At 43.5% G+C, this 12,865-nt stretch overlaps 1 protein-coding gene and 1 pseudogene across 1 annotated transcript in view; one reads left to right on the forward strand and one right to left on the reverse strand.

The window, feature by feature from the left end:
- The window catches only part of LOC101584843, a 2,658-nt pseudogene extending 1,525 nt beyond the window's left edge, over positions 1-1,133 (forward strand).
- Positions 1-12,865, reverse strand: part of Uhrf1bp1 (UHRF1 binding protein 1) — an 84,430-nt gene that overhangs the window by 60,524 nt on the left and 11,041 nt on the right. The gene's annotated exons all lie outside the window — the stretch shown is intronic.

The following is a 12,865-nucleotide window of genomic DNA, read 5'->3' on the forward strand; positions in this document are numbered from 1 at the left end:
AAGAGAAGGAGGAGGAGGAGAAGAGGAGGAGGAGGAGGAGGAGGAGGAGGAGGAAGCAGCAGCAGCAGCAAGATCCAATACTACGATACATACAAAAAAATGCTCGTAATTTTAAAAAAAATTCATAGACTAAAGTCAAAGGATGGAAAACAACACTCTATGTGGGAGGAACCCAGAAAAGAGCGGGATAGCTATTCTATTTTCAGACAAACTGTATTTCAAGCCAAGACTGATTAAGACAAAGAAGGCCACTACAGAATGTCTGGGCTTACATTCTGGGGTTTGGGCTGAAGTTTGGGCTGCTGGTTGCTGGCTCGTAGCCGCCACACGTGTGAAGCCAGGACGGTGTCTGTCAAGCAGAACTCTGGTGGCGTGTGCAGCAACTGAACTCTGCCAGCTGTGGGAACTCCAAAGTCATGGCGGTCATGGCGGTGAAATACCTGAGCCAGGATTAGGCGCAAGCCGTGGACCAGGAGCTAATTAACAAGTAGCAGTTCAGCGTGGACCAACTCATGGAGCTGGCTGGCCCGAGCTGCACCGCAGCCATCACCAAGGTGTATCCTGCCACAGCCATGTCCAAGAGCCCCTGCTGTCCTGGTCATCTGTGGCCTGGGGAATAACGGAGGAGATGGCCTGGTCTGTGCCCAACACCTCAAACTCTTTGGTTACCAACCAACCATCTATTACCCTAAGAAATCTAACAAACCACTCTTTATTGAACTGGTGAACCAGTGTCAGAAAATGGACATCCCTTTCCTCAGTGAAATGCCTTCAGAGCCCCTGATGATTGATGAGCTATATGAGCTGGTGATAGATGCCATCTTTGGCTTCAACTTCAAAGGCAATGTTCGTGAGCCATTCCGCAGCATCCTGAGTGTCCCGCATGAACTCACTGTGCCCATTGCCAGCATCAACATCCCTCAGGATGGGATGTGGAAAAAGGAAACTCTGGCGGGATCCAGCCAGACATGCTCATCTCCTTGATGATGCCCAAAAAGTCTGTCACCCAATTTACTTGTCACTACCATTACTTGGGGCGGAGGGGTCGTTTTGTACCACCTGCCCTGGAAAAGAAGTTCTAGCTGAACCTGCTGCCCTACCCAGACGCTGGGTGTGTCCTTCATCTGCAGTGAGGGGGGCAGCTGAACATTCTTCCCAATAGAGACTTGGTCCTGCTGTCCCAGAACTGGAGGCCCGGGAGCTCTTCTGGCCGTAAAGATTAGTGGGTGGGCCAGGCATGAGGGCACACGCTTGTAATCCCAGCATTCAGGAGACTGAGGCAGAAGAATCACTGTGACTGTGAGGCCATCTTGGGCTACAAAGTGAGTTTAAGGCCAGCCTAAACTGCATAAGAAACCCTTTATGAAGCCAAAAAGAAAAAGAAAAAAAAAACCATTAGCGGGTGGCAGGAGCTAGAGAACAGCACTGGAGATGTGGTGCTTTCTCTTAAAGAGAACAGGCAAGAAGAAGGCTGGGGAGGGCCAGTAAGACAGCTCAGCAGTCTAAAGTGCCTGCTTAGGGAAGCTCAGGCAAAGCACAGGGACTATGGCTCAAGCCCCAGCACCACAGGCTGAGTCAGCCACAAGAAGAGGAGGAAGAAGAAAGAAGAAAGAGTAAGAGAAAGAAGGAAGAAGGAGGAGGAAGGAGGAGGAGGAAGGAGGAGGAAGGAGGAGAAGGAGAAGAGGGAGGAGAGGGAGGAGAAGGAGGAAAAGGAGGAGAAAGAGAAGGAGGAGAAGAAGGCTGGCGAGATACCTCAGAGGTCTAAACCCGTGCCTGGCAAGCGCAAGGACCCAGGTTCCATCTCCAGTACTGCATGCTATATCTGCCCTGGAACCGTCAGTGAGCCACGCCAACCACTGAAATAGGGTGTGATGGTGCACACCTATAATCCCAATGCTGGGGAGGCTGAGACAGGATGATCACTACAGGTCCGAGCTGTGTAGTAAGATTCTGTACCAAATAAATAAATATTATTTTAAATGAAGGAGAAGGAGGAGGAAGAGGAGGAAGAGGAGGAGGAGGAGGGAGCTGGGGAGACAGCTCAGTAGAATTAGCACATAAGCGCTTGCCTGGCAAAGGCCTGAGCTCAATCCCGGTTCCACCAAAAAAAAAAAAAAAAAAAAAAAGCCATTACATCCTTGTATAGAAAACAATCCAAAAGAAAGAGTTAACAATCAAAAATATATATGCACCAAATACCAGTGCATCCAACTATATAAACAAATATTAACAGATATAAAAAATCAAATACACACTAATGCAATTATAATGAGAGACCTCAATACACTACTGTCACAAATGAATCAACTAGACCAAAAAAAAAAAAAAATCAACAAAGAAATAATCAGAACTGAACCAAACTTTTGAAGAAATGGATGCAGTAGATGTCTATAGAGTGTTCCACCCCACATCAGAATTCACATTACTCTCAGCTGGAATGTTTTCCAAAAATATCGTGCCAAAATAGACCAAATACTAGCACATAGAACTTGCTTAATTAAGTAAATGAAAATGACTGAAATTATTCCATGTATATTATCAGACTATGGCGCAATGAAATTGGAAATCAGTGGCAAAAGAAACCACAAAACTTCATAAACACATGGAAATTAAATAGCACCCTCCTGAATAACCAATGGGTCATAGATAAAATTAAAGAAGATCAAAAAAAATTAAAGAAGAAATTATACAGTTTTTGCCATTAAATAATAATGCCAACACAACATACCAGAATTTATAAGATGCAATGAAAGTCCTACAAGGAAAACTTACAGCAGTGGATTTCCATATCAGAAAAACAGAGCAAGCTCAAATAAACAACGTAATATTGAACCTCAAACTTCTAGAAAAAGAAGGGCAAGTAAGCCCAAAGCCCATACAAGAGAGAAAATTATAAAGATCAGAGCAGAAATTAATGCAATATACACTAAGAAAACAATACAAAGTATCAATGAATCACAAAGTTGGTTCTTTGAAAGATTAAATAAAATTGAAAAACTCTTACCCAATCTTATCTAAAAAAGGGGGGGACCTCAAATCCATGCAATTAGGAATGAAAAGGTAAAATCACAATGGATCCTGCAGAAATCCAAAAGGTTATCAATACCTACAACAAGAATCTGTATTCTAATAAGATGGAAAAACAGAAGAAATGGACAGATATCTAGATACATATGAACTACCAAAGCAGAATCAGAAAAAAATAAAAATTCTGGACCAGAAGTGGGTCTGCCACCATCTTTGCTGGGTTCTGGAGTGCTTCCACCCCACTCTAGCCTGGAGATTTGGGACAAGAACAACTTTTGTAACTCATACTACCTGAAAAATAAATCCACAGAGGTTAATGAGAACTGCAGAGCAGAGAGGTTGAACAGAGACTGCAGTGTGGCACTAGGAAGCTCAGGACAGTGGACTGGAAAAACTAGAGGAGTGTGTGAAGTGTTACTTATACAGCAGCTCCAGGCCTCTGCACTTGGGCCTAACTACTCATCCCTGACCGCTGCAGGACTCCAGAATATTCCAGCAAAGGATGAGCATTTTCTGGAAGGCTAACTATGGAGACTGGCGTTGTCAACTCCCTCCCTGAGCTTAGTCTTCTTCAAAATGGCAGTAGCTAGCCCTCAAGAGGAGAGAGACACATTGTCTTAATGAATAGAATGATTTGTTCTAATGGTGTTTGTAAATAGGATCACAAGTCCGCATCTTGTACAGCAATTAACCACTAAGAAGAATATATGCAGTGTATTATTTGTTGAAACTGTACTTCCGATTTGATTTGAAACTGTCTCATTGCTGTTTATCAATAAAACTGTAGAAAAAAAATAAATAAAATAAAAAGAGGAGAGAGATGGGAGGGGCCCCGCCCTGACACGCAGCATGGCTGTTGGAGTGGTGTGATGAGGGGAGCCACTAGACACAGCACACCAAGATAACCTGTTTCAGTCCCTGTGGGCAGCAGGGGAGCCAAGGGTGGCATGTGTCCTTGTCTCTCACCATCCTTTCTCTCACACACAAGTCACCTACTCAGAATGGCCACTGTCCTGTCTATGAGGTCCTGAGGACAACCTTCTCCTCACATTCTCCGGTCTCCTACTTAAGTGCATAGACCAAGTCAAGCTCTCTATTGAGACTCCTAAGAGTCCCATCCACATCTCAAGCTTCATGGGACATGACCCTTCAGTACTCTCGCTAATTCTCCTCACCACATAACCCAGCACTTCAATCATCAGCTAGATTATTAAATCGAGGGGGAAGACATGAATCAGCCAAGACCTGGAGTCCTCTGGTGGCTTCTGCACTCTGGTGATGACACCTGGGAAGGAATGTCTCAAAAGGAGAGCTCTGTCACAATGGCTAATCTGGGAGCTTACCTGAGGCTGTTCCATGTAGCCTATGTGTCACTTCTACCCACTCCACTGGTCACAAGCAAGCGCAAAGGCCCAACACAACAAGTAGGTTGTGGACATTTTTGTGGCCATCTTTGAAAAATACAAACTACCAAATGCTCATTCTCTTTCCTTTTCTAAGACTTCAATTATGTAATAACACTAAAACACAACCTGTGGATCTCTTCTCCAGCTTATTAAGCCTGTCCTTAGCCATCTCCAGCCTGCTAGGAGCACACCCAACACAGTTTTCCTTTCCAATATTCTTGCTATTGCTTCAAGATTTTACATATAAGCTGGGCATGGTTGTACGTGCCCAGAATCCCAGCACTCTGGGAGAATGAGGTAGCCTTGGTAATTTAGAAGCACAGAAAGAGTCTCTCTTTTTTAAAGACAGTCTCACTATGCAGTTCAGGCTGGCCTTGAACTCACTATGTAGCCCAGGTTAGCGTCAAACTCATGGCAATCCTCCTGCCTCAGCCTCTTAAGTGCTGAGATTATAGGCATGAGCTACCACACCCAGCTGGGAGACTCTGTCTCAAAATAAAAAATAAAGAGCTGGGGATATAGTTCACTGTAAAGCCTCTGGATTCAATCCCCCATTCCATTAAAAGCAAAAGAAGTTGGGCCAGCCAAATAGCTCAGCAGACTAAAGCGCCTGCTTAGGTAGACACAGGGATGGGGGGACTGAGATGGTGATTGAGACTGGGAGTGGTGGCGTATGAGCCTGTAATTCCAGCACTTAGGCTGAAATCAGGAGGATCACCACAAGTCCAATCTGTGTAGTGAGACCCTGTAGGCCCTGCACTAAATACACTTTTTTAAAAAAGTTTACATTTAGTTGTTCTTTATAGTTTCCCTACCTCTACTGTGATTCTCCATTAAATCACATTTGTTCCAAAGTCTGCTGTTTCCAAGAGCCGCATCATCCCAGGGTCAGCTTCCATTCATTGCTTTTCTTTTAACAATGAGAAACATTTTCCTTACTCATACATCTAGTAATTTATTATTGTGCACCAGATATTGAGGCTTTGAGTTCTATCAATCCTCCTCTAAAAAGTGCTGAAATTAATTCTGTTGGGCAATTAACTGTGCTGGATTCACACTCCAAACTGTCTCTTCTGCAGTGGACAACAGCAAAATCTCAACTCCGTTCTTTTTACCTACCAACTATTGCTTTTTTTAGATTCCATGGAATCTTCCATGCATTTCAAGACCACAGACAGTTTGGAAACAGATTTTAGAGCTCCCTACTTCATTATTTCCTCCTAAGATTCCTTCTTCTTTTTTCTCTAAATTCCATGCTTTCATTCTCCAAACTAGAAAAAAAAGAATTTTGGTTTAGGTTCTAACTACCACGCACGATGCAAACCAGGGCAGTACCACAGGCAAAAGCCTGGATAAATCAGAATCTTACCTCAGCTGTTCCCATCTTTCAAATTCCCTGTCTGTTTCTGCCTGGTTTCATCACTTTACATCTTAAAATAGCCACTGCTTACCTGTATCCAGAATTTAAAACGGTTACGAGAGTGGGTTAGTTTGATACAAGATACACTCACATTATTAGAAGCAGAACCTTTCTTACTACATCTGATTTTGTACACCACAAGGCAATCCTAGGGCCGGCCAAATAGCTCAGTGGATTAAAGCACCTCCTTAGGCAGACACAGGAGCCAGGAGCTGGATCCAGAGCCTGCCGCGCTGGCCCTGCCCCCGGGGCACGCTGAGACAGCAATTGAGACTGGGTGTGGTATGCACCTGTAATCCTAGCACTTGGGAGTCTGTTAACAGGAGAATCACTATGAGTCCGATCTAGTAGTGAGACCCTGAACACCCTATACACCCTATCCAAAATACAAGAAAAAAAAAAAAAAAAAGGCAATCATACTGTGAGTTATCACATTATACCCTCTCAGCATCAGGACAAGTGGATGAGCAAGTCAGAAAGATCTGATGAGAGGGGCTGGGGAGATAGCTCAGTAGAATAAGTGCTTGCCTGGCAAGCACAAGGGCCTGAGTTCAATCCCCAGTTCTGCCAAAAAAAGAAAGAAAGATCTGATGAGGAGTTGGGGATATACCGTTCAGTGACAGAGAATATGCTGAGTGTGTGTGTACCTCTGGGTTCAATTCCAGTACCAGAAAACACAGGGAGGCAGGCACAGTGTCACACACCTGTAATTCTAGCACTTGGGAGGCAGGAGGATTTCTGCAAGTTCAAGACCAGCCTGGACTACAAAGTAAGTTCAAAGCAAGCTTGAACTACATAGTCCATGTCTCAAAAAGACAAAAATAAGTAATGAGTTTCCATTACACAGAATTACATACCTAAACAGATAAAAAAAAAACTGAATTCGATATATATTATTTCAAAATTTGCTTTTATTTTTAATTAACATTTACATATTACCAACTTTTTTTTTTTTTTTCCAGAACTGGGGATTGAACTCAGGCCCTTGCACTTGCCAGAGAAGCACTTATTCCACTGAGCCATCTCCTCAGCCCCAAGAATATTTGGATTCTTTTTTTTTTTAATGGTACCAGGGATTGAACTCAGGCCCTTGCACTTACTAGGCAGGCACTTATGCCACTGAGCTATCTCCCAGCCCTAAAACAATGATGTTTCTTTTCTTTTCTTTTTTTTTTTTTTTTTTTTTTTTGCGGAACTGGGGATTGAACTCGGGCCCTTGTGCTTGTCAGGGAAGCGCTTTTTCCACTGAGCTATCTCCCCGGCCCACCAAACTTTATAACACTTCAATAATTAGAAAGTTATCTACTGGGCCAGGGAGATAGCTCAGCCGTGTAAAGCGCCTGCTTAGGCAAGCTTAGGCAAGTGCAGGGACCGTGGTTTGATCCCTGGCACCACATGCCATGCAAGCGCCACCTCCAGGTGGGCTGAGCTGCCCACCAAAATAAAAAGAAAGTTACCTACAAGCATGACCCTTTATGTAACTTTATAGATGCACTATAATTTCCCTAATAAAACCTCTAATATATCTTTGAAATCTAATGATTGCATTACCAAAATTCTACTTTATATAGTCTTACAAGTTTTCTCATTTTTAATTTTTTTTCTGAAGGACAAACTCGTGCATTTTACATTTTATATTTCAACAAATATTACCAGATTTCTCTTCATAGATATGATACTGACTTACACCTTTCTTTCTTATATGGAGAATGAATCCTTCATCTTTGCACTGAGTTATATCCTCAGCCCCTGTTTTTGTGATAGGGTCTCCATAAATTGTTAAACTGCCCAGGCTGGGCTCAAACCTATGATCTTACTGCCTCAATCTCCCGGAGTGCTGGGACTACAGGCCTGCGTCACTACATCTAGCCTGATTTACTCTTTTAAGCACAGTAACTGACTATACATTCCCTCAAGCAGGGTAGCTGTGTGGCCCCTCTCTTAGAGCACTCTCTACCTGACTGCCTGTCCCAATACCCGGCCAACAAGAAGAATAAGGGCTCTGCAGAAATTCTCTTACCTAACTTCCCAACAGTAGTCCTGAGACTGGGGATACAGCTCAGTAGGTCCTGAGTTCAATTCCTGGTACCAAAAAAAAAAAACCAGCCTGCAGAACACTCTATTCCCTTCCCTATACTTAGAGCTCACTGAAACCTAGCCTGTTTAGCTGATAGCCCATTACACAGGCCTTTGCCTGGTGCCTATTTTTTTTCTTAGGGCTGAATACTTGCAATTTGGCCTATTAGCAGGAAGGATCAGGCAAAAGGGCCAGCAAGATAGCTCAGCTGACAAAACACCTACTTTGGTAAGAACAGGGACCAGAGTTTGATCCTCATTCCCGCATGTCATGCCAACCCCACCCCCAGGGCACACTGAGCTGGCAACCAAGTCTGGTACCATGTGGTGATGCACACCTGTAATCCCAGCACTGGGGAGGCTGAAAATAGGAGGATCATCATGAGTCCCATCTGTGTAGTGAGACCCTGCACCAAACACACAAATGAGAAAAAAAGAAAAAAGAAAAGGAAGGAAGGATCAAGCATGTAAGGCCTGAACCCTCTAAACTCCTAACTAAGTATCTGGCCACCACCTGGAGTCAGAGCTGCAATGTCCTGTACCCTTTCAGGGATCATTCTAGGTCTAGGTCTGTAGCTTAACAGACCCCTGCGACTCACAGACAGCTGCAGGGGGTGCCCTCTGTCTTCTTCTCCTTTCCCCATTTAACTCTCAGAAGGATCAGGTTGGGGAAAAAAAAAAAAGGATCAGACGTCAGATTCTTCCCTTTTGCTGGGCCTCAAGATATTGTCCTTAGTGAACCAAGGTTGGGTAGTCTTTCCATTAGAAAAACTTTTTATCATTGTATTATAGTCCTCTAATTTCTTTTAGTTCTGTTTTTTGTTTTATTTTGTTTTGTTTTTTATTGTTGTTGTTTGGTTTTGGCTTTTTTGAGATAGGGTTTCACTATGCAGTTCAAACGGGCCTTAAACTCTCTGAGGTAGACAAGACTGGCCTGAAACTCACGGCAGCGATCCTCCTGACTTAGCCTCCCAAGTGCTGGGATGACAGGCATGCGCCACCATATCCAGCTTACCTCTATTTCTTGATGTTCCCAAATGTAGGTAAATAACAACAACTGATGAAATCCAGATACTAGATTTCTAACTTAAAACCTTCACACAGGCTATGGACCACCCCATGTAAAAATGCACTTGTTCATACTCAGAAAAGAAAGCCTATTCCACTGGCAAGCAGTGCTGGTTATTCACTATTGAGTTAGAACAGGTTTTTCTTCACAGTACCAGCCACAAAGCTATAAATAAGTGGAACATGGATTATCTGAGCTTTGAAAACCAGCCAACGAGGAAATTAAGGAAAATCTCTGGGCAACACAGTGACATGCCATCTTTGGGGTGAGGGGGTACTACTCAAAATGAGCATTTGTGTCTAACAGTAAAAGAAAAGCCCTGATAGGCCTTTTCTTCCCCTACACAAACAGCTGAATGAACACATACCTACGAGAACAGCACATTCACTTGGCTAGGGTGAATGGGTGTGCACCAAAGGAGCTGCAGAAAATACAAAGAGTTTAAAATGAAAAGAAGGCCTCGAACCATAAGGACTACAAGTTTCCCAAGGGCTTGAACCTGTGTCACTCAGTGTCCAGTGCAAAGACTAGAATAAGGATGTCCAATTAATGCTTGCTGAGTGAGATGATAACGTAAAGCCAGTAAATGACAATTCAAAAGAAGTGTAATGAAGAGTGATATCCAATAACCCACCTACGTTCTGTCACACATTGCGCACCAACTGTAAGATGTCTGAGTAAACCAAGAAGTTATGGCAGGTTGAAGAGTTACCTCAAGGCCCAGCACACAGACTTCTCGTGAGAATGCCAGCAGGTGTGCCACCCAGTGTCAGCCCAAGGAGTGGGTGTTATGAAAGGATCCATAGCCACAAAGTCTCTGCCACCATGTTCTCCCTCTCACTTGAGGGTGCACTTATTTTACTTGCCTGAAACTCATTCTTCAAAGCTTGCTTCTTTTCCTACTTTTAATAAAACTTTGCTAGGGGCCGGGGAGATGGCTCTGTAGAATAAGCGCTTGCCTGCCAAGCCCAAGTGTCTGAGTTCAATCTCTGGTTCAAAAAAAAAAAAGCTTTTCTTGGGGCCAGGGAGATGGCTCAGTGGAATAAGCACTTCCCTGGCAAGCACAAGGATCTGAGTTTAATCCCTGGTTCCACAAAAAATAAAAAAATTTATTAAAAAAATAATAATAAAACTTTGCTAGCCTCAAAAGAGAAAGTCAGGCATGTTGGTACACACAGGGGGCTGAGGTAAGAGGACTGCTGTGAGTCGAAGGCTAGCCTGGGCTACATGACCAGTCCTGAGACCTGGTCTCAGAAAAGCCAAAAAATAAAAAAGCATTATCTATCTATAAACATGGAAATAAGCCAGGTGGGTGGTGTATACTCCCAAAGGCCAAAATAGGAGAGTCAAAAGCCCAGAACCCAGACTGGGCAACTTAGTGAGACCTTGTTTCAAATTTTTAAAAATAAGCTGAGAATATAACTCAGTCTGAAACTTAGCTATTTATGGGCCAGCCAAATAGCTCAGCAGATTAAAGCGCCTGCTTAGGCAGACACAGGGGCTGGCGGTTTGCAACTGAGACGGGGCATGATGGTGTGTGCCTATAACCCCAGCACTTGGGAGGCTGTAAACAGGCAGATCACTATAAGTCCAATCTAGTAGTGAGTCCCTGAACACACTAGATCCTTTCCTAAAAATATGCAAAAATAAAAATAAAGAACGCTCCACCTCTCAGATGACTCCTACAAAGCACAAACGGCTGCCCAGACTCCACTGCAGCACACACTGTGGTCATGCTACAGCCTCATAAACAGGGAAGGCGATTCTGAGTCAATAACAAACAATAGGGCCTGGGGAGATGGCTCAGTAGGATAAGCGCTTGACTGGCAAATGCAAGGAGCAGAGTTCAATCCCCAGTTCTGCCAAAAAAAAAAAAAAAAAATTACAAACAATAGTTCTTGATTGAAACAAGGAAAGGAGGTCTTTTTAGAAAAACAAAGACAAGAAGAACAAACAGGCAGTGTTCAGAGCATCTGTATATTCTGAAGGTATAGAATTAAGGGCAGTTTAGGAAAGATAGAATCTAAATTAGAGCTGTTTTTTACCTTCTTTTTTGTTATGTATTTAGTACAGGGTCTACAGGGTCTCATTACACAGATCCCACTGGTAGTGATTCTTCCTGCTTTTCAGCCCCCCAAGCGCTGGGATTATAGGTGTGTGCCATCACACCCAGTCTCAATGCCATCTCAGTGTATCCCAGGAACAGGGACAGAAGAGCATGCCGGGGATTGAACCCAGGTCCCTGCATCTGCCTAAGCAGGTGCTTTAATCCGCTGAGCTATCTGGCCAGCCCTTTTTACCTTCATTTTTTTTTTTTTTTTAATTTATTTATTTGTGTGTGTGTGTGTGTGGCCAGCTCAGCCCACCAGGGGGCAGGGCTGGCTGGCATGTGGTGCTGGGGGATTGAACTGCGGTCCATGTGCTCTGCTAAGCTTGTTCTAAGTAGGTGCTTTAGACCACTGAGCCATCTCACCAGCCCGTTTACCTTCATTTTTAAAACAGGAACTTGCTACGTTGTTCAGGCTAGCCTTGAACTCAGCCCAGAAGGCCTCCTGCCTCAGCCTCAGCTGTGCAGGGATCACAGGCATGCACCACCATGCCTGGGCTTCTTGTGGGTTTTTGTTTTTGTTTGAGACAAGGTCCTGTTTTATAGTCCTGGCTAGCCTTGAACTGCAGAGTGAAAGAAATTTTACATTAAGGCAGTGGTTCTCAACCCTAACAGGCTCAATTCCATATATATATATATATATATATATATATATATATATGTTATTGAGAAAGACCTTTGTTTTTAAACAATTATATTACACTGCTTCTTTTACTATGATAAATTGATTTTTTTTTTTTTTTTTGTGGTACTGGGGATTGAACTCAGGACCCTAAGCTTGCCAGGCAAGCACTTATTCTACTGAGCTATCTCCCCAGTTCAGTAAATTGATTTTGACTTATAAGCTCCCTACTAACAATTCCAAGAAAAGTCAAATACAATGTCCAAATGTAATATAAATGGAAACTGATTTATAAGAATTGGTAAGAGAGGCTGGGGAGATGGCTCAGTGGAATAAGCACTTCCCTAGCAAGCGCAAGGGTCTGAGTTCAATCCCTGGTTCTGCCAAAAAAAAAAAAAAAAAAAAAGGATTTATTTGGGGTTGGTGAGATGGCTCAGTGGTCTAAAGCACCTACTTAGAACAAGCTAAGCTAAGCAAAGCACAGGGACCACAGTTCAATCCCCCAGCACCACATGCCAGCCAGCCCCGCCCCCTGGTGGGCTGAGCTGGCCACACACACACAAAATAAATAAATATTAAAAAAAAAAAATTGGTAAGAGGACCATTTCCAATGGTTTCACTCTGCAAATATCCCAACATCACTGCCCTAGAAGGCAGAGCAGTTAGGGGTCTGCACTACCTCTACAATTGTCAGACTCCATGGAATCGCCAGATTAGGACAGCTCCAAACATGGGCCTCCATGAGGTTATTTGCTGGTGACTCCAGTATCATGTGAGGCATTGGCAAAGTGACTCTTTCCTAGAATGGCAAAATTCAGAGCAGTCTTCCCTCATGGTAGTTGTGACTCTGGAACATTCACAACAGTTCAAAGCTGCACACCACTTTGTTTGTAGCTAAAACAGTCACAGCCTAGGCTCGTACAGTGGGAACAGGTAATTCGCCTTAAGAAACCGCAGCAACATTCAACAGCGAACAAGGACAGGAAGCAATGCTGTTCTATGGGATTATTTGGTCCCCCATCAAATGCTAGCCACACAGCTCAGTCCCTATGACAATCAGAGTCTGTGCTGAGCCACAGGATCTAAATGATCTTACCCTCAGCAATGGAAAAATAAAAAAATAAAAATTAAAAAAAAA

This window comes from Octodon degus, unplaced genomic scaffold, assembly GCF_000260255.1.
Source record: "Octodon degus isolate 3935 unplaced genomic scaffold, OctDeg1.0 scaffold00005, whole genome shotgun sequence".
NCBI lineage: Eukaryota > Metazoa > Chordata > Mammalia > Rodentia > Octodontidae > Octodon > Octodon degus.